At 32.1% G+C, this 23802-nt stretch overlaps 1 protein-coding gene across 2 annotated transcripts in view; it reads left to right on the forward strand.

Moving 5' to 3' along the window:
* The window catches only part of LOC146993115 (beta-1,4-mannosyl-glycoprotein 4-beta-N-acetylglucosaminyltransferase-like), a 55940-nt gene that overhangs the window by 21596 nt on the left and 10542 nt on the right, over positions 1-23802 (forward strand). Inside the window, exon 1 of one of the 2 annotated variants that reach the window (XM_085808482.1) lies at positions 12574-12598. The exons of the other annotated variant lie outside the window; for it this stretch is intronic. The gene's annotated coding sequence lies outside the window, so the exon portion shown is untranslated. Of the gene's footprint in view, positions 1-12573; positions 12599-23802 lie in introns of those variants that run through there. 2 annotated transcript variants of the gene reach the window in all.

Consider the following 23802-nt stretch of genomic DNA (forward strand, 5'->3'; position numbering starts at 1 on the left):
CAGCTGAGGCAAAGGTTAAAGCAGTTGCTGATTACCCTACCCTGAAAACAAAAACTCAAATAAGAGCATTTTTAGGTTTGGCAGGTTATTACAGCAGGTATATTCTCATGTTTTCGGTTATAGCTTCTCCATTCATGAATGCATTAAAGGGGAAAGCAAAGAAGGGGGAAATTCTTTGGACAAAGGAATGCGAAGACACATTTATTCAGTTGAAGGAAAAATTAATGAAGGAACCCATGCTACACGCACCAGATTTTAATAGAGAATTTATAGTGCAAACTGATGCTTCCGATTTAGGGATGGGAGTAGTATTAACACAAATGGATGAGAACAACACTGAACATCCCATCTTGTACTTAAGCAAGAAGATTTCAGTGATGGAAGCTAAGTACAGCACAACTGAAAAAGAATGTGCATGTATACTTTTTGCTGTAAAAAAAAACTGCATTGTTATTTGGATGGTCCAAAATTTACTATAACTACTGACCACAACCCCTTAGTTTAGTTAAAAACTAATGCAGGCTCTAATCCCAGGCTAATGTAGTGGGCTTTAGCCCTGCAGCCATATAATTTCCAAGTTATTCATCGACCTGGGAAGAGCCATAAAAATGCTGACAGTCTAAGCAGGTCTGCAACTTTTAAAAAATAAATAAATAAATAAATAAAAAACACTTTAACTTGTATTTATCTATGTATTCGTTTGTGAATTTTATGTATTTTAATTGTGTCACTGGCCTTGATGTAATATCACTGTACTTCTATGTGATTTTTTTCTTATGTATGTGTGTAACTAACTCTTTATCTCAAATATACTTAAACATTTTGATGAGCAAAATGTTTCTTCGAAGGGGGAAGGAGCTGTAACATTCCTTCTCTGAAGAACACTTGGTCACCCACCCTAAAAAGAAGGGACAGAGGACCCTCTTCTCGCCTCAGCCAGAAGAGGGGAGTGGACTTTCCCTCCTGGTTGCAGGTGGGAGAAAAAAGATTGAGATGTAAAAGAGAAAAAGAGCAGATGCTGGTTTGCATGCTCTATTGTAGTGAAAATGTATTTTAAAGTTTTTCTAAATTGTAATCTGTACATAGTTGTATATAAAGATAAATATTTAGCCAAGAGCAGGTCTTCTTTCTTTGACGGAGATACAACTATGGTACAGCGCAAATAATTACATCTTTAAAGCATTTCATTTAGAATTGTTTTTCTTTTGATAATTATCGAAGAGGGCTAACTTTTCTTCATTGGCAGTACAACCCAAAACACAAGTAAAAGAAGTGTCTTTATCCCGATTGTTAACACAGAAAATGTTTTTAACCTATTGAATGAACAGTTTTGCTTGGAGAAAAATAAAAAATGATGATTACTTCATCCATACTAATTATGTATTTTTAATTCAAATTTTGTTCTTTAAATTTTCTTAGGCATGTGTTCCAAAAAAGCTATCTTTTTTTTTTCAAGCCAGTCCATGGGAAGCTCCTAACCAACTGTTGTTTTGATTCTTATCAGTGGCGGATAGGGCCAGCAGGTGACCAAAGCGATTTCGGGCCAATCAATCAACTGTAACGATTGAAACCACGTGGATGACTCGGTGAGACAGCCCTGCGTTTGAGGGAACGTGCCTAGAATCAATACTTTCACTCAAAAGTATATTATCCAGTGATATACAAAATACACACACATGACAAATGGCAAAATCTACTAAATCACTCTTAAAATATAAATACCTGTAAAATAAGATATGATAAAATATCACCTTCTAAGAGTTGATAAAATATTAAATTAGAACAGAAAGATTTTTTTGAATGTGAAATGCCTCTAGAAAATCTAGTGGAATTCCATTGGTGAACTGGATTTTCTAGAGGCATTTCACATTAAAAAAAATCTTTCCATTCTAGTTAATGACCCTAATTCCAATCCATCTTTGCCTTCAGGCTTTAAAGAAAATATCAACTCTTAGAATAATTTTGTCTGCTCACGTATATTTGAAAATATTTCAATATACTGAGCCAGTAACAAAACATTTGCAGACTAAAGGATTAGATTACATCCTAGCATATAATATGGTTAGAGAGGCTACAAATTCTTTAACCCATTCAGGACCAGCGTCACGTATACGTGATGCAACAATTCCACTCCTACCAGCCCAGCGTCACGTATACACAATGCAATGATTCTGCTCCTACCAGCCCAGCTTCACATATACGTAACATTAAAACGGAACGATTTATTTTAATTTTTAAAAGCCAGTAGATGGAGGTAAGTGGTAACTGTTTTCACATGGGTTGATTCATACGGCATTTGACCTTCATGTACTGGCATTAGTTTCTGCTTTGTGCTTCTGGTTTTGATAGATTTATTGAAATAAACAAACTGGGAATCAGACTCTTTATAAGTGTGCCTGTGAATTAAAGGGGTACAGGCGTTTTTGTTTACTTAGTTAGGATTTTCTTTCTTTCTTTCTTTTCTTCTCTTTCTTTTTTTTTTTTTTTTTTCTATTTATTTTGAAACTTAACATAAGCTTTCTTGGTTAATTAATAAGTAACATTATTACAGAAGGGGAAAATCTCGGCTTTCTCGACACGTAATGCGGCTGGCTTACTTGCTCTCATTTCTCAGGAAAGAGCCAGCATTTTTTTTTCCCTTACTCGATTTAATAGGTCATTATATATAATGACACCATTATATTTTGATATATAATGAATTTACTTTACATATATGTAATTATATATAATTTATATATTGACGTGATCAGTAATGGATATCCTGCCAGTGGGGGGGGGCTCTTTCTTTGATCACTTTCCGGTCATTGTGGACACTGTTTTCGATTTAGAAAAACAAGAAGTTTTCTAATATAAACCTGATGTCACACAGGGTTTGTGGATGAAATATTTCTGAGTGTCTTTTGAAGAAGTTTTGGGACATGGTTTTGGGGTTATATTCAGTTTAATTCTGTTAGCCATGGCTAAGAGACCTTACTTAAAAACTTAAAAATCTGTTCAAAATCATCGAACACTCCACCTTTCCTTCTAACTGGAAGACAGTTTCCAAAAATGTACGTTGACGGAAAAGGTAATAAAAGTAGGAGAAGATGCATTGTGTGTACCAAGGAAAAGCAAAAGCAAACAACATATTTTATGCAATGTAGTACTATGGGTCGATCCTTGTTTTGAATTATTTTACACACAGCAGAATTTTTAATTTGGAACTTAATTACCTACAGATAATTCTTGTTCAGTTTTTTTTTTAATTTCATATTTGTAATTTTTTTTTCATGTTTATAGTATTTATTTCTGTGTGTATAGTTATGATTTTAGTATTTTGCCTGTTTAATTTATTTCTATTAATGTGATATTCTTTGTATTAATTCACATTAAATATGCAACTTCAAAAATTGAAGTCATAATATCAAAATGCTGATTTTATACTTTTTTTTTTTTTTTTTGTAAAATTAGGCGTAACTGCTGAAAATGCATGGGCCGGTTGTGACGATCCATTTCAGCGGGTCCATGACTGCGCTGGATCTTAAGGGGTTTAGAAACTTCAATTTACTATTTAACACATCAAAATCGTTTGCAGCAGATTGAAATAATAATCTAGAAAGGCTGGGTTGTGATATAATTATAGAAGAAGAACTACTAGTAGAGATGCCCAAAAGTGAAGCTAATGAGCAACGAGAATCGTCCAACTATAATTTCAATTGCCCTATCAAACAATTCGAAGTTACCGTCTTTAATTTTATCATGGATAACACCATTTCATTGATGGAAAGTAGGTATAAAGGGCATAGGAAGTTATGTGAAGACATATCACGTCTCGATCCCAAAAACTTTTCTAAGCCATTGTTGCTGAACTCTTTCAACTATTTATCTATATTATTAGGGCACTATGCTTGTGTAACAATTGATAATCTTAAGGATGAATATCAGGACCTAGTAATTAAATAAGAAATACTAAAAAATTCAATTGAAAAATCATTTTGAATCTGGTACTGAGTCAGAAGAAGAAAGTGCTCTATCTATTAATGAGCATTCATCCAAAGCTAAATGCAATTTTTGAACAAATTGCGTCTTGTGTGTATATAAATTACTCTGGAAATATAATTTATATTGTAATACCTATGCCAATGTCTTTTTTTTTTTTTTTTTTCTTTTTGCTTATGAGTTTGTACTCATCCTCTCTATAAGGCAAGTTGAATGCGAAAGATTTTCAAAATTAAAAATTGTAAAAAGTAGATTAAGGAATACTATGAAGCAAACTAATTTGGATCGTTGCTATTGATGAACGTAGTGAAGGTAATTTTGGCTAAAGCAAAAACTGAAGATATAATGGAGAAAAGATTTGGCCAGGCACCTGAAATTAAAAAATATTTAAATTTCTAATTATGAATCAGCCGCTGTTTTGTTTATATAATTATTTAGTCACTGTTATTTATTGTTTGTAGTTTATTTGTACTTATATATATATATAAATTTAATAAATACTATATTATAATCTCATTCATATAAAGCAAATTTAAATTTTGAATTATGTAAATTCAATTGGAAACAAAATTAATTCATAAATTTTTGCTGTGAACTAATTTGCAATATCATTAAATTCAGAAAACATAAGTAAATAAAGTGCAAGCATGTAAATACAAGGAGGGGAAAATAAAACAATCCTAAAATTTATCTTAAAAATGTTTAAAAAATTTTAATAAATTTTAATTTGCATAAGGTGAATAATTGTTGAGCAGACAGGAGACAGATCTTTTAAAGGGGAAGTTCCCCCCCTCAATTCTTCAATTAGTCAATTCGTGTTTCATCACCGATATAAGTATGGGTAAAGAAATACACAAAATCAAAAGTAGTGATATATTAAAATGAGAAATTTAATAGTTAAAGAATTTTCAAGAAATTTAGAAAACAAATCTACTACAGGAAAAAATTATTATAAATTAAAAGTACATGCAAAGGTATATTTTTATTTTATAAAATTAATTTTTATGATGATGACAATGATAACTTATATATGTAATGACATTTCATATGGGGCTTAAGGGCTGACATATTTTTTCTTGGCAGGGTGATTTCTTTGGCCAATATGCCATTGGTCCTGATTTATAATTTCTTAAGTTTCATGAACCTGAAATGCAAACAGTTTTTAATGCTCATTTGTTGAGTGGTTACTTTTGCTCAAAGATGAATTCTAACTGTTGATGCTGATAATTCCTTTTCCGTCTGTTCTATTGTCCATTTTTCTAAATTGTCTTCCAAAACAGGCCAGGCTTTGACTCCAGTTTGACAAGATCTTTTATTCTTAGGCACTTTTTATAAGCTACAGAGTTCACGCGAGTTCAAACTTGGTGCACTGCCTTTTTAGCGCAACTTGAACGTTTGTATCAGGCTAAAATGTTGCAGTGAATTCTACGTTAACTGTTTCACTTGTGCATGACTTACGATTTAAACTAGCAAAATTCTAAAGACAGAGAACAAGTAAAATTCCCTCCAAATAAGCCACAGACTGAAATTTTAAACTTTTAGACCCATATAAACCATGGCTTATTTACCCAAAATTATGGTATATGAAAAAATAATAAAAATGAGCCTTACCTTTTCTAATCATGTATCTCTTGCATATGGTGAATAAATGTATTTTGTTGCTTTCAAAAATTGGATAACGTGATTCCTTGATGATAAATTAGCCCCTTCCCCAAATACCCATGTACTATTCACATGCTTTCTACTATATTTTTCTTTCACCCAACTTTCATCAATTTCAACCATACTTCCGAGACCTCAAAGTACATCATTCTCTCTCAACCACTTCTTCATATACATATCTCTCTACAAAACAGCTTCCTGTCTGCCACAGTAGGGGGACTTGCACTTACATGCAACTCATCCATAATTAACTGATTTGTATCTTTCTTATCCTGCAAATATGTTAGTTGGAAGATCAGATTTACAAGTGTTAAAGATGGGCAAAATAGCTCTTTTATAGGATCGAATCATTTACTCACTGAAGTGAACCTATGTAGTAAAGTAAAATATCAAGCGGGCTGTATTAATGAAAACATATTTATTGAATATTGAAAGAACAGCCCCCCCAAAAAAAAAATCAAGTCAACACACAATCTTTTTTTTTTACTTTCGTCATATAACTAGAGCAAGTTAATTTGCATCAGCCTGTGGTTGCCATCTAGTTTTGAAAATGTGAGCCTAAACATTCTGCCCACCATTAAAACACAATTTCAATTAATTACAGTTTTAAACACAAACTTTTTAAACAAAATAGAATGCAGACATTTTTGAAACTGCTAATCAAAATCATACTCAAGAGTCTATATCAGTTAATAATTTATATCATATTTAAGAATTTGTTTCATGGTTCAATAAAGGACAAAGCTTAAGGATAAGCTCTTGAAAGCAGTTCATACCATTACTGCACGGATCTTACCATCACTTTCAGAATGGAGTCTAATGACTCTTCCCATATGCCACAACAGTGGTGGAATGTTTTCTTCTTTGAGTAAAACAAGATCGTCGACCAAGTCTCTTTGTGATCTTTGCCACTTAGGACTTTGTTGCAGTTGGAAAAGGTACTCTTCTGACCACCTGTTCCACAAATGTTGTAGGATGGATTGACACAATTGCCATCTATAGGAGAAAGGCTCTTGCGAAAGCTCCTGCTATGGTAAGTAGAAACTGGAGCTCCAATCAGAAAGTGGCTCGGTGTGAGAATTTCTAAATCTATAGGATCCTCAGACATTGCTGTCAATGCACATGAGTTCAAGCAGGATACGACCTGAGTAATGAGTGTAATGAACTCGGGATATGTTAGTATTACAGATCCTACACGTCAACGAAAGTGATGTTTCATTTCATTATGTTGTGTGAGGATTTTTGTCATTGATGTTATATTTATCCCAGTGATCAGATTGAGTGATCTGCATTTCAGGACTGTTATTCAAGTTATTGGTGTGTGTAGGATGTCATTTCATACCACTGATGATGCTGTATGCATTTTGCCCTTTTTCACTCTATCATAGTTTTTGCAGCATCTGGAGGCACTGCGGTCATTCTCATATGGTAAGGTATAGATACTATATTATAGAGAATCATGATTTCTTCAACTCTAGCTTCCTTCATTCAGGAGTGTTTGTCCTCCGGGGAAACTCCGGAATTCCGTGGATTTTGAACTTCGATACCCGGAAATTCTGCGGATCGTCGTTCAAAAGGAAGTAGGAATAATAATGAATTATTTATTTTGGTCTGGGTAATTTTGTTTGCTTTGAAAGCAGAAAACGCAAGGTCTGTGTGTGTGGTGAAAACTTTTCCTTTCTTTCTCCAAAGGCAGTGAAAAGGGGGAAAAACTTCTTTTTTGTTCTTTCCTTATTGCGAGTTATGACTCATTCCCCCGGTTCTCAGACATTCTCTTCTGGATTCTTTTCGGGAAGTAGGTGCGGCAGAAAAAAAAGGGAGAGACTTCGTTCGACCAGATGTGCGATCACGTGACTCTGGGTTCAAAGGTCTTATCTCTCCTGGCGTGGCACCAATAAGTAGAGAAGGGGGATTTTTCGCCGTATTAGCTATTTATCATTGATCGCTTCTCAACTTTTTTTTCTCCGCTGTGTAAAATTTTCGTTTCATTTATTGATGCATGTGTAAATTTTTCGTTTTGTTTATTGAAATATTTTTTTTTATTTATGTACACAAGAGAATTTCATTATGAAATTTCTCAATATAAATAGTGATATTATACAATTAGAAGAAGGTGTCCAGAATGCATTTAGGTGGAATTGGATTGAATGGAAAGATGGTAATGGGGATACAATTGGCACATGGTGCAAGAAAATAAATGTTGCTGGACAAGCATATTGTGTTTTTTGTAACTCGCTGCTGCTCAAGTATGGTGGGGAAGGATTCAAGGCTTTCACAAATCATTCTAAAACTTACTGGAGACTGATGCTCGGCCATTGGATATAGTGACAAGAAAAGCACGGCAAGAGGTATTAATAACTTCGTTTATCGCCGAAAATTCTCTTTCTTTCAATGTAGCTTCCAATTTAATTGAACTCTGCAAACACTTGAATCGTGATCATATGGCACTAAACTCGTTGGAAATGTCCAGGACTACTGCATGTTATAAGATGAAATATGGGCACGCAAAAACTATTAAGGAAAATATCATTAAAACTTTAAAGGAGACTCCATTTTCTCTAAATTTGGATGAAAGTACTAGCAATGCTCAAGAAAGTATACTGGCAATATTGGTGCAGTTTTATGACAACAATCAAAATGCAGTAAGTTGTAGTTCATCATTTTGCATCTTTAGAGATGGAATCTTGCAATTCAGAAGCTGTTTTTAAAGCAGTTGTTCATACTATTGAAGATAATAATATTCCATGGGAAAACTTAATTAGTGTATTAATGGACTCATGTAACACCATGCGTGGAAAAAAAAAGGGTGTTGAAACCAGACTACGATCAAACAAAGCACCCCACTTATTAGATATTGATGGTGACACATGTCACACAGCTAATAATTGTGCAAAAAAAATTTGCTTCATGTTTTGATAGATACTTAGAAGATTTGTTTGATGACATCTATTTTGATATGAAAAGCTGCAGTAAAAGAGAAAATGTTTTCAAAATCTGTGAATCCCTTGCCATTAAAAAACTTAAGCCCTTGAAGAGACCAGATCATAGGTGGGTGTACATTTTATGTGTTTTAGAAAGAATCAAAGATCTGTGGGATGCTCTTATTGCATTTTATTTTCACTACTTGGATAAAACTGATAAATGGATTATTTTTCTTATGTTGAAACTGTATACAGTAAAAGAAATATTTCTGCAGCTTATAAAAAAATTGTTGAAGGGGTGTATTCTTGCTTGCATTCCCAACAACTCGCAAAGGATGCTTTAGCTCGGAAAAAAAAGAATACTAAATGGGTTATTTGTTATGCAAAACAAAACTTTATTGCATATGACATTATATTCAGCAGTATTACCAGAGTTCAACACATATATTAAATTATTTGAAACAAAAAAACCAATGCTTCATTTAATACATTCCAGTATTTATAAATTGATGGCAAAATTTTTCTCTTTTTTTATGAAGCCAGAAAATATAGAGTGCACATCTTATAATGATTTATTAAAGGTTGATGTCACAAATCCAGAATTCCATCTACCTAGCAAAGTAATATTTACTGGTGCAGAAGCTTCCACTCTCCTGATGAAATTATCAAAAAATCATCCAATAGCAAAAGAATTCCAAATTTCTCTGATGAAAGCTTATACTAATACAGCACAGCATGTGAAACAGAAATTACCCCTTAAAAATTCATATCTAATTAGTTTTACAGCATTAGATCCAGAGCTAAGAGGTAAAACCAGTACAATATTAGCTTTTGAAAAATTATCATCTTTTATGTCCCATATTTTTAGTGATAATGAAAAGTCAAAAGTAGAAGCTGAAATAAGGTTATACCAGAGTGATATTGATATCACCAAAGAAATGCTCTACACATCTGATGAAAGTGGAAATTAAGTCAAGTGTACAATTGATAAATATTGGTCTAAAGTTTTTAATTTAAAAGATGATTTCACAAATGATTATAAGTATTCTACATTGGCTAAATTGGTCAAAGCCTGCCTTAGCTGCTTCCATGGCCCATTAGTGGAAAGTGCATTCAACTTAATGGATACACTTGTCACTGACTATAGAACCTCTCTTAAAATTGATTCCATAGATGCAGTGCAGACTATTAAATATGATTTAATGGCTTCTAAAGAAACCTCATGTGAAAAATATGGCTAAAAAAATCCAATTACTGATCCAATTCACAAAGATCTCTTACTGAATATGAACAGAAGTTGGAAAACATATCAAGAGGACTTAAAAACATGTATTTCAGATGAGTCATCTATAAAAGTCTCTGAAAAACCTTCTACATTAGCAGAAAAGCAAACTGCTTCTACCTCTGCATGTGCAGTTCTCGAGGAAATTTCTTCAACTGTAAATGAGGAAAATAAAAGTCAACCTTCCTGCAATTATGAAGTTCACCACAAAAGAAAGACAAGCCCACAAACATCAGAAAATAAAAAAAGCAGCAGGAATTAAATAATTTTTTTTTAAGAATTAATTCAGGTAATTTAAAATATTTACATAAAATGTAGTAGTTTATATGTTTGAAAATTTATGATTATTAATTTTGCAAAAAAAGTAATTCATTGAACTTTTATAATTAGGTCATTCAATACTTCATAATTGTAATTTTTCATTTCTCTCCCCCCCCCTTCTCGAAACTCCAAAACGTCGGTAGTAAGTCCGTAAAAGTTTCAGGGGATTTTTTGGGTCCCACAAACACCCCTGGCCATGTATGCACCATGCCGTGTCAGGTACTGTGTGAATTGTGAAGAGCTGCTATTTTAATTCTGGTTTACTTTTGGATAAAAATTATACAATCTTCTACTTGTAGTGCTCGACTCCCAGTAGTTTTGCCATTGTTTCATTAATTTACATTTGAGAGTGGTTTTCAGACAAGAGTTTGGAAGGGGCACGTTAGTGCTACTCGCATGGGGCTTGTTAACTGCTCTTTTGGCAATCACAGGAGCTGCTTCGTTTCTTTTAATCCATGCATGGGCTGGAACCCAATATACCCTAGGAATGTCAACTGCAGACACCTTGGGTTGCCAATTTTGGAAAATTTTCATAGTTATCCATGATTTTTTTATTAGACTCACAAATTACTGGTAATGTTGATTTTGATATTGCTTTCATCCTTCTTGGGTTTTTGAAATGATAAACAAGAAGTGGCTTTAATTTGAAGTCTTCATTGGGGTCAGCACCCAGGAGAAGTGGTAAATATGATCTGCTCATGCTGCATAATTCTTGCATGTTTTGGGGTATTATTTTTATTTCAAGGTGGTGCTAAGAATTTAGAACCCCAGAGTTCATTTTTGACATGTGTTCTATTGTTTTAAAAAGGGGTAAAATGCTAGTCTATCTTTGTAACATTTGTGCCGTATGTGAGCAAAGTGTTTTTTTTTTTTTATGATATAGTTCGAAAAATTAAAATGCAGGAATTCCCCCTCAATGATGGTGCCTGTTCTATTATACCATTCTCTGTAAAGAAGAACATATCAAAAGGAACTCTCACTGAAGATTAATGTTATACAATATAGAAACAGACAGACTAAATATTCTCTAAAGTACAGTACATGATCATTTGAAGAAGATTGTGTGTGTAAGCTGCTACGATGTGTAGGCACCCCATGCTTCCAGGAGATGGTTTCTTTTCTAGATTGTCAAACAGCATCTTGATAACTTCTTTACAAATAAACCTAGTGACTTTAAAAAAAAAATAGTTAAAAAAAAGGAATTTTTCAGCTACGGGTGGGATGGCAAAAAGTGATAGAACAAAGTGGTGCGTATGTGATTCAATGAAATTTTCTTAGATTTTTATACTGCTTTATTTGTGTTTATCATTAAAAAAACACACAACTTTCTGAATAACCCAATGCGTTAAGAAAAGGGGAGTTTTATGCCAGATCAACTTTTGTCATTCAATACTATTTTAACCCTTCAAATGGCATGCAACTTTCATTAGTTTGTGAAATTTATTTCCGTTTTAGAGACAATAATTAACAATAATTTTTTTTTAATATTTTGCTCTGCCATTTTCTTTAAAATCATCCTCATCAGTTAAAGGTTGTGAAAACATAAATAGTAAATTTAAGTCCAAAATCAAGGTAAATAAATGGATTATGTGTAAGTGTAGTACTTTGCAAGTCAGTATTGGCATTTGAGTCATTTCAAATGTCCTTTATCTCTTCACTCAAAATCATGCTGATTCAGCTACTTCTTTTTCTCATCAAGATCCCTACTGAGGTAATCTTTCCAGTTTCACCCCCTTTCTGAAAAAGTCAGCTGCTGGGACATTTTCATTATTGTTCTAAATTGTTTTATTCTGATGTCATTTATTTAAATTTGCCCTTTCATAGTTGCATGTGCTTCTGTTTTAAACTTAAAACATGACTATGGGTTTATCAAAACCAGATATGTGCAGTGAGCTCTAATATCTGAAGATAACTCATTTGCAATAAAGATAAATTTAGAAAATAATAAGTGCTGGATTTTCATAGAAACTCACTGCAGTGAAACTTAATTGGACAAATTTTGAAGGTAATGTGTTGCTGAGAGAAACCGTATCTCTAGTCAGAATTTAAACTCAACTTCTGACTCATGTTTAGTTTTTGAGCAAAATGTAATTTCAGCTGGAGTCCCAGGTAAAATGAGCTCTTTTACTTTGTTGAGTAATTGATTCAGGGTACCAAAAAATGTAAATTATCATCAACTTAATTTAACTGTTATTGACTTTATCTTTGAACTAAAAATTTTATTGCTAAATTTTTATTGTTTCATTAATTATTATTTCATGTACTTATTTTTGTTCACAATTTCTAATGGTTTTCCACAGGGCTTGGCATTCCTAACTTTAGTAATTAAGCTCTACTTGTATTTGTAACATTGGTAAGATGGATATAGAAGAATATTGTGCACCTTCTGTAAGATAACCATCACAGATCCAGATGATTTTGATCTTCTGTAGAGGTGATGTTTTTTATGTTCTTCGAAATATTGATCACTGTCAGAAGGTGGTCATCTTAGAAAGGTTTTAACTTTGAGGGCATATGCCAAAAAAAAAGGGCTCTGTGATAAATTTATTCCAGTTGAAGAAGTTAAGGGTATCTTCTCGCCAGTGCAAGTTTTGGGATAGGATTCATATCAGAAATCCCTAGATTTGAGTTTGAAATTATCAATATTCAGACACTGGCTTAATCCATTAAAATATTGATTTATTCAGTTTCTTTGAGATGAAATACCTCTGAAGCAGAAAATCACAGGGTGTTTATAAATGAATGGTCCAGGTTTAAAAATTAATGATGAATTGATGCATTATTTTATATGGGCAAACCTTATAGCATAAGCAACGACAACTGTTCAAGTTTTCGATCCATTAATCACAATTCTTTTGTATGTGTAGCCTTAATCACACAACACACATCTACACAGTTATCAAATTCTTCCAATATTTGGTGTAGCATGTCTGCCTAGGCGGTCTACATTGCATGTTTTATCCCACCACAAACTTCCTCAAGGGATATGAGTATTGGCGGTACGTAAACTTGGTCTTTAACGTAACCCCCAAAGAAAGAAATCATGGTGTTAAATCCGGCGAACAGGGTGGCTGGAGGAGAAGGTTGTTGTCTTAGCACGTCCAAACCAGCATTCGACACTGATTAAGAAGCTCTTGTATATTCCTGTGAAAATGGGGTAAGCCATCCAGTTTTAAAATGTAATCATCATAATTGGTGTTCAACTAGGGTAACATCCTGTATGTCTAGAACTTTTTTAAGTCATCAATCACAGTTTTTTGTTCAAAGAAAGATGGGCCATATACTTTCTCGCAGGACACCGCACACAAAGTGTGTATGAAACTCACACTGCACTGAAACCACTGATCTGTATACCTCAAAATGGAGCACACAGAGAGCCTATTCCTGTTTCGGTGCCATCTTGGTTACTGACACTGCAACTACACAGTAAGCATAACAAGCAAATAGCAGGTAGCACATGAGAAACTTGAACAGTTGCCCATGCTTATGGTGTAGGTTTTATATGGGTAAGGTAATACATTAATTTATTATTAATTTGTAAAGCCACACCATTCATTTATAAACATCCTGTATTCCTCTCCTTAATGAATTAATTTTAGATAATTTTCTGCTGTATTATCTAAGTAGTATAATTAAATTTGAGCTAAAATAACATGCCAAATGATGATTATTGGAGAAGTTAAGGCAACAAGAATCACTGTAATATTCATAAATTTGCAGGACTAATTGTGAAGGTTTGAATATAGAATCCCCTTCTTTAGCTGCAGAAGTGCAAACGAAGAACAAGAAGCCAGTGCGAGTCAAGCTATTGGTGCCCTCTATTGATGAAAAATGAAAACAGCTATGAAATAATTTGCTTAAAAGCTCAGCTGGTTCTTTTTAGAGAAGAAACCAAAGCTATAGTCAGAACTTAAATTTGAATGGAGCTGGTAATATATTGAAAAAAAAAACAAAAAACTGATGGTTAATTTTAAAAAAATATTATATTGCACTTAAAATCTCTCCTAGAGCAGAATGCTATTAGAACAATTAGTCATTTATTTAAATTTGAAGGAAATTACATAATTATATTAACTATAAGAAAGAAAATTATAGCCTATTCTTTCATAGTAACTACTGGTAGTGATAAACGTAAATAAAAGTTTATGTTCATAAAAGTTCTGTTTCGGAAGATCATCTCTGTAAGACAGTCGCAACCACAGAAGATTCAAATCCTTTGGAGCCATGGGAGGTCATCTTGGAGAAGACTTGCAATGCAGTCAAAAGTCGTTAATCCGGACTCATCGGGACTTCGGCGATTTCGGATTATCGATTTTTCCGGATTATAGATCATCAGTTTAAATTTCGTAAGATGGCATGCAGAAATTCTAAAATTAAAAATATGAAACCGTAATTTATGAAATAAAGAACAATTACAATCTAAAGGGTATCAAAATTTACAAAAAAAAAAAAAAAAGAAAGCTTAATATTTATTTACTTTATTAAACATTTCTTTCAATGTAAGTTGTTTAAGTTGCTTCGTTTTATGTGACAATACTTTCTCTTTAATTCTATAAACAGACATAATTCCTTGTTCAGTTACAAAGTTCCGCTGTTCAAGTCCCGTTAATTGCTGTGCCGAGAATACCGACTAACTTGTCAATCGAAATTTTTTCGTTTTCACTAACCTCTCTGTCACATTCTTCATGTCTTTATGCATTTTTAGCAGCAATTCCACTTTTTGTTTGTTGGACATCGAAACATACTTTCGTTTTGTAGATCCTTTGGAAGTTCCAGCATCGGAAAATCTATTTGACATAATCGAAAGTTCAAGTTTACTTTTATAAAATTGCTCTTACAGTCTGCAAAAAATAATAAGCGCGATCCAATTCGAAGATTAAGGAACAACGCAATCATTAACATTAACTGAAATAGATAATTAGATAATTTTAGCTTACACCGTCCGTTATACATTAAACGCGCAGGCGAAAACGTATTCTGCTCTTGCGCACATGCATATGCGCAGTAGTCAAGGTCTTACGCGCACGCGTAAAACGCATGTGCCAACGCGGCGCATGCGCAGAAAGTTTTTAGCTTTGAGGTCCAGATTATAGATCATTCCGGATTATGGGTGTCCGAATTAACGACTTTTGACTGTACTTGTTTTAAAGCATGTATAATTAATCTTAATTATGCATTTCTTGCATTCTCCCATCTTTTATGTCATGGAACCATAATTCCATTACTCTAAAGGTAAATGAAACTAAAAATGATCAGTATATTTTTAAAAACAATAAAATTTCAGATAAACATATTTTGCATGTGCCTGAAATCCAGTTTTCTGTAATTGTAGAATACATTGTGAAAAGGAGGTGATTGGTAAATATAAGAAATGGCAGGTGAGAGCAGTAAGGGGTACATCAACTAAATTATTTTTAATTGATGAAAGCCAACATTTTCTATTCAGAAAGTAAATTTTTGAACAGAGGATAAAAGTAGAAAGGTTGAAATAGTATCAAAATAGGATTTAAGAGGGTTAAAACTTAATAAGGAAACTGTTAAAGTGTAGTATTCTTCATCCTGCACCTAAGCTATTGGATATTAAAAAAAAAAAAAAAAAAAAAAAAATGATGAAATGTTTTAGTAGTACTTCAGTAATTAATAAAACTTTGATATGAATAGTACCAATTTAGAAGTGAAGTTAAAAATAGTTCAACTTTTAAAGGAGTGAATTGCAAGCACACTGGCTTCTTTGTCACTTGAATATTTGCTTAAATAAATGCTGATGTTAAACTGGTTTTCTTTTTGAAAATTGTTTAATGTTTCTGTAATTTTAATAGGTGAGAATTATATATATGTGGAAAGTATATTTTTACTTTAGGTATTTTATTTACAGCATTACATTACAGAACCTAAAACCAAAACACCACTTTGCATAACAGAGAAGCAGAACATTCAGAAATATTGTTACTCACTAATAAACAATACATAAATAAAAATTAACTCTCAATGCCATCTTAGGCTTAACTTAGCTTAGTCTTAGGCTTAACTTAGCTTAGCATCTTAACCCAACTTAGCTTAACACATTCGCTGCCAAAGTTGATATGGTGCATCTGTTTGCATGCACCAAGAATACACATAGCTACGAGATGCATACTCGTAGTTGACAAGCAAATTCAGTCTGCCAATTATGAATATTCTTGTGGTTGACAGTGAACCTGTTAATTTCTTCTATTAAATTCAGAAAGTTAAATCAAAATAGCATTTTAATAGTTTATGCCCTTTTACTGAACTAAAATAATTACTTAGAATTACTTAGCACATTAGACACTACGTTAAATTATGTAGTGTCTAATGTGCTAAGTAATTCTCAAACATATTAAAACTTCCTTTTTCCCCAATGGTAAACATATTTTTAATCATATCTTCTGTATTCTTGTCTGAAGTTACAAAATTATATTAATATTGGGTTTTAATGAAAGTTTCCTGCCACCACAAGTATCGTCTGCACAAACAGTTAACATTAACATGTTTAATCTTTTTTTTTTTTTTTTTTTTTTTTTGTCAAACGATTTTTGGCATTTGAAAGAAAGAGATTTCCTTTAGAACATTGTGTTATGTAATTTGTAAAAAAAAGTATCATTATTATTAAGTACACGGGGTCTAAAATGGAACTATCCCGCTAATAGATTAGAACCATCATTTACCTCCAGTTCTGTTGCAAAAGTCAGCTACAGAATGTCACAAAATCATGTGTACAGTTTCGTAGTGGCTAATCGTACCGACGGTGCGAATAGCCAAGAGGCTATTCACACCACCTACGTTCGCGCATGCGCACAGTCAGCCCAGAAACCAGCATTTTATGCCGATTTCCGTAACGCAGGCGGTGACCAGAGCAAAGGCTGTTAACTCTAACTCAGCAATAGAAAAGGTTGTTAATAGTTCACCGGCAAGAGAATAATTTGCGAGTAGTAATTATCAGTTACAAAGATGAGTTCAGTCTATATACATGATAATGTTCAGGAAATTATTAGATAAAATAGGGATTTAATGATGGTTCTAATTGCAAGCGAGGATGTGTAATTAGTTAAAAAATCCTTAATGTATTGACAAAAAAGCTACAGAAATTACTTAAATTCTTTTATTTAACAAAGAAATTTTTATGTAAACTTAGACCCTAGTGCTATAGCATAGGACTGTCAGAATTTATAGTTCAATAAGAAAACTTACTGAAAATTATAATATTCTTATACATTCATCACTTTTTCAGTATCCACACATGTTTATAGGTTCAATTGGCATATTTCAAAATCGAAGTTATTTATGAAATAAAACCTTATAAAATCTGATAAATCATTTGTGTGTGCAAATTTTTAAATCTAAATCTCTTACATTAAATTATTTCTGTCTTTTAAATTACATCCCATTATTTATTTCAGTTTAATTTATTAATGTGTTTGTACTAATATTTCAAAGTTTTTTTAACTACTTTTTGTGTCTTGAAAATGCCAAGTATTTTCATAAAAAAAAAAATACACAGGCATACAGAATTGTTACTAACTTATTTCCTGTCTACAGTTTCTACACAGAAATCCTCTGTCTAATTTTTATTATCTTTTCTCAGGGGAAAATTTTCAAAGAAGAATGAATTAAAGTCTTGATTGCGCAAAACACATCTTTGAAGCTAAATGTATTCTAAGAAGTACAAAAAATGTAAACAAGATTTTGTCTGCCCCCCCCCCAAATCAGTCATTCAAAATATTCAAACCGTTCAGGAAAACGATAAATATTGCGAACATAAAAATCTGCCCTTTTTTATATATACTTTAATAAAAGGAAATGTGTTCCTTCTTTTTATAAGAAAAGGAACCCATTTTCCTTTCAAAACTTTTGAAAGTCGCCAACGCTAAAAAATGATAAATTGCGCCAAGGTATTAACGCGCCTCTTTTTTAAAAAAGATTCACTACAGGTAGTTCACGTACGTAGAATCCGTTCTTTTCGATTGGGTTCAAATGACAGATCTGACAACTCAATGCGCATGCGTGGTTAATGTTGGTGCAAATAGCATCTGCCGTACAGCTTTAGGTACTAATGTTGTATCATATGACACTGTGAAGGTTTGGTACCGAAAACTGAAAACCAAGAACTATGACATTGAAGAAGCAGAGCACTTTGGTCAGCTTACTGATGTTGATGAGGCTCGTCTGCAAGAATTTGTGGAAGAAGATCAATATGCAGCCACTTGAGAGCTTCTTTAATCATTCATTTAAATCAGATCATGATTTGTTCTGCTGCCATGGTAAAAATTTATAGATATATGCAAAAGCATACTTTTACTGTATATGTTTTTATGAACCAGTTTCACTTAGAAATACTGCTGTTGTCACCCACTTACAAATAATTACTGAATAAAAATTACAACATTGCAAAAAAATCAATTTTGCATTTTAAATTTTAAAAAATTAACTTTGCATTTTCTAATAAATATCCAGTCGTGATGTGCATTGAACTCCCTAAGGTATGTTAGGTATTGCATTCTATAAACCTTTATGTAACTCAAATTGCACATATGCTGAATTTGTAATTAAGATGAATTTATAAATGAAACATTGTGTAGCAATATTTACTTAGCTATAAACTATGAAAATTTAACCAGCGACTAAAAGAACATAGTGAAATAACTATTTCCAAATAAATATATGCCCTGTGATGGCTAATTTAGCTCTGTTGTGACAGAATTGGTGCTGTAGGTAGATGGTTGTGCGGAGAAATTCTGTGGCAACTTGTACTCCTCTCAGTGTTGAAGGTAGTTGCAGTACTCTTAGTATTATCTTGATTGTTGTTGTAAGTAGCATCTCTGTCTAGAGTAGATTATGTAGTTTTATACTTTCTGTCATTGTAGATGGCCTTATAGCTGGATATATCAGAATGGATATGGCTACTAACATTTTTTAATCACACAGTGTTCCTATTATACTTTCTAGTTTTGCTTACATTATGTCTATCATGTTAAAAGCCTTGCCTAGTCCTTTTGTTGCAAATTCCTCATGTCTGCAGTTGAAGGTTCAATTGGTATAATATTTTTAATATTAAAAACAATTATTATTGCTATTTTAAGGGTAAATAAACAATAAAAAATAATAATGATACAAAAAAGGCTAAGCTAATCATGTGAATCTTGTTTGAATGCCAAACGGGTAGGGTACAAACTGCGCCAAATTTCATCGAAAATCCCCGTCCCCCTCTTTTCTAATCCACGAACTGCGCAACGTTTCCTGCCCCCTCATTTCTTTCCAAGAAGATTGGGTGCTACAAAAAGTCGTTTATTACCGTTAATGGGACATTCTATTGAGACTGCAAGCCTTTATTTTCATTTTTCAATATTTTAAAAATTGTGCATGTAAAACAAATATTAATTTAAAGTCTGGTGTGGGCTAAAAAATAAATTTCTTTTACACTCATTTTAAAGTTTTGTGATCCTTAAAGGAATGATGAGCCAGATCTTTTTTATTCTCTGTAAGATTTAAAAACTTTCCAAGTTGTAGATTTTAGTCGCTGATAATATATATATCAGTTTTGAATAATAAAATTGAAAGATTAATGACATATCCAAAACTGATACATAATCAACGTATCAAATATCGGATTTGTAGCTCACCTTAAATAAGTTTCTTGTCTAGATAAATATTAACAAATCTTCTTAGATAGCAGAATGGTTTTAACTTTCAAATTTACCATTTAAGTAAACAGTTCTAATTTAATTATAAACATTATCTTTATTAAATCTAAAAATTGGACTTCTTAAGTCGTTCTAAATTCACACTAATAGTATTGCAATATATTCCCGTATTAAGCTTTCCATTTTTAGTCATTGAAGTTATTGTAAGGTTATTTAACTTTGTTACAAATTCTATATTTTAATACTAGAAACGTTTAAATATTTATTCTGTTTTCCACCTGATGTACTTTGGCATACATTTAATTTCTAATACACATTTAATTAATAATTATGAGCATCGGCAGAATTTTCATAATTAACAAAATAAATAAATAAATAAATAAACTCCCTTATATTCATATCCTGGGATTTTCAGTTCCTTTTAATCCATTTCTTTTTCACATATTGTTGCACTGTACTCAAGTTTTCATGTATGTAGAATTTATATACTTTGTATTGTATTTATGCCAATTTATATTTAAATGATAATTTTTACAAATTCTTGCATCACAACTCTAGTTAACAGAGGATGTTTCTAACACCTTGTCAAAGCTTAATCTTCAGCATGTAGCTTATTTTCCAACCTACTTTCAGGCTGAATTATTTGTAAAATTAATTACTTGAAATTACTTGTTAACAAAGATGGTCGCTAAAAATATTTCTAACTGTTGTAATTTATAATGCAACGAGTTCATGTGATGTATAATATAATTCATTTATAATTTTTTCAGCAGTATTGAAATTAATAGCAGATACTGATAATGATATACAGGGTGTCCGAAAAGTCTTTCCCTGATTACATAAGTTGATAACTGAGGCTAGAAGTAAGATACAAATATGAAACTGGTGTCTAATTGTTTACAAACTATCAAAGTTTTTTTCACACATCAGTAAACTTCCACATGAGCAACCTTGGTAGCACGTAGCACATCTAGGCGATATTCAATTTCCGTCCACACATTAGCCAACATCACTGGAGGGATCGATTCAACGACTGTGGTTAACATGGCTTCTTGGGCACTGCACCTCATCCACTACTTACGTACTGCGAACCTAAAACAGGAAAAAAACTTTGATAGTTTGTAAACAATTCGACACAAGTTTCATATTTGTATCTTACTTCTAGCCCGAGTTATCAATTTATATAATCAGAGAAAGACTTTTCGGACACCCTGTACATTTAGATTACAATGATTTAGATTGCCATTGCCTTCTTCACTCATGCTTTTATGCTACATCCCTGATATTTCATAATGGCATACAGGTAAGTTTAACTCATTCACCAAACATGTAAATCTCTAATTCAGCCCACTTTTGTTCTTACGTGTGCTGTATCTTCAATTTTCTTTAATATATTGTTCAGCCTAATTTCAAAAGGTCTTGTGGAAAAGTCACTAAACATTGGTAGTTCGACCTGAGTTTCTAGTCCCAGTGATCCCCCAGCTCTTTCTTTTTTTTTCTTTTTTTTTCTTTTTTTTTTTGTACTTATTTACTGTATAAAAATGTAGCGTAAAAATTGCAGTTCATGAAGTAAAAATACTTTTTAAATTTATTTTTTAAAAATATTGCAAAAATTTTCACCTTTACCTTAGCATATCTTTTTACAAATCCCTCTAATAAGAAAAAATAAGGACAAAAATTAATGAACTCAGTTTCGGTGATTGATACCTCGGTGCAAATTTTATGTAACATTTTCCCAAAAGCATAGAGTTTATATGGATATCAATAAATTAAAGATTATTTCTCAATCTAATTTTCTTAACATGTTTATTCCAGAATTTTCTTTTCACAATGTAGCGCTTAACTTTATGAGTTTTCTATAATCATTCAATTTCTCTAGCCATGGCAACTTTGCATACCTTCTGACAAGAAGTTATATTTTTAACCACTGTGTTTTAATTCCTGTTGACTATTAGTACATTATTCACTTGTTTCACAAGTGCAACTTTTATTTTATACGCAAATCTACGTAAAATAGGATTAAAACTTCAGTTATACGGAGCTCCTGATCGATTGCTTGTTTTAGATTGGATGAAATTAAGCTTAATGTTACTGTTAATTAGCTTGTTATTAATTTAATTGTATGTTTCTAACTAATTATATGTTCAGGTATTTCCAAGTATATTACACAAACTTTTGCATCCTAATTTTTAGTTTTTGGTTAAAAAAATAAGCTTTTATTTATTGAGAGGCCTGATTGATTATATTAATTTGCAGTACTGTTTATCTAATTCTTTTCTTCTAGATAAATTTTAGAAAAACTTCTTAGCGTAATATTTTAAATTTATTTACAATTTATACGTCAGTGATCCAAATGCATAGTAATGTTGTTATAATAGATTTCATGCTAAGCTTTTTATTTTAAATTTAACTATTAATTTCTGCAAACATTTACACAATTGCTTTAATTAATGAAAACTATTTTCTAGCACACTGTAACACACTTTGATATGGAATAATTTTTTTGCACTCTATTAAATTTTCCAGTCTAGTTCAGACATCTTGACTATTATTGATGCAATTTATTAAAAATATAATTTGTATGCTTTATAATTATTTAATTTATGATATTATTATCATAAATGAAAGATGTTTGTAATGCTAATATGTATGTTTACCAATACCTTTTATTTTCTTTGTTAGCTCTTGCATTTATTACTGTTATTCAAGTAATTAGCCTGCTTGTTAGCTAATCCTTCTTTACAAAAAATGAACCGGCTTATCAAGAATTAATCAAATTTGTGTTAACCAAAGCGACTTTCTTATGATTGTGTTGTGGTGTCATGCTTATCCATTACTAATGCTAAATCAAACTGTTTGGTGACAATGTATATGTGTTCATTTTATTACAAGCTCTATAAATCTCTCATTTATAAATATTATTACAAATTTCTCATTTACTAGATTTTTCCAGGGAAAAATTTTTCTAAAATTTTAAAATATTTTATTTGCTTGAACTGGGGTCGAGCTGTTACTGCAATTAAAAGTAAATTAATTTTGAGAATTCAAAGGTAATTTAATTGTCATTCAAAAATAATAAGGAATACAGTATAAGCATAACATAAAAATTATAGTGTCTGAATGTAGTACAGTGAAAGCTCAACTGTTCAGAAAGCTTGGGAAATGCCAAATTCTGTGCATGTAAAAATTCTTGATGATTCGGCATATAAAATTTGCAATTCACAATAGAAAAGCCAAGTGAATGGAAGAATAAATTTCCAGTCTAAAATTATAGAGTTCATTTTATTTGCTAACAACTTATATGTTAAACACCTACATATGCAGGTGGTTATCAAATTAACGGAAACACCTGTGAATAAAAGCAACAATTAAGTATGCATTTCGTAAGCAATAAAATATAATCCTAGTTACCAGTGCTTTTTAATATAAGAATAATAGAATTAATATAATAATCATAGTAGTATGAGGTAGCTTTACTGAAGTTGTATACATCTTGAATTTTCATCAGAAGTGTAAAATGCCAGACCTCACAGAGTTTCAAAGAGGCTAAATTATAGGAGCCTGATTAGCTGGAACAAATGTGACTGAAACATCCGAGCTATTAGGTATTTCTAGAGGTACAGTGTCTAAAGTCATGACTGCATACACATAGCATGGCAAGACAAGCTCGGCAAAGCACAAAAGAAGATGAAGGAGAAGCTGAGTGAAAGAGACCAACGAGTATTGAAGCGGAGTGTAATGTCTAAAAAAGAAAACAGCTGTGGCCAAAGTGACTGTAGAACTCAATCAGCATCTGTATTCTCCAGTGTCAATAATTACAGTTAGGAGGCACCTTAATAAACAGAATATTTACGGCAGAGCAGCAATTCCCAAGCCACTTGTCACACATGTTAATGATAGACATCATCTACAGTGGTGCCACAATCACAAAACGTGGACGCTTGATAAATGAAAGCCAGTTATATGGCCAGATGAATCA

The sequence above is a fragment of the Stegodyphus dumicola genome, chromosome X1 (genome assembly GCF_044657685.1).
Source record: "Stegodyphus dumicola isolate Sdum_Otavi_A_Nest chromosome X1, ASM4465768v1".
In the NCBI taxonomy this organism is placed as follows: Eukaryota; Metazoa; Arthropoda; class Arachnida; order Araneae; family Eresidae; genus Stegodyphus; species Stegodyphus dumicola.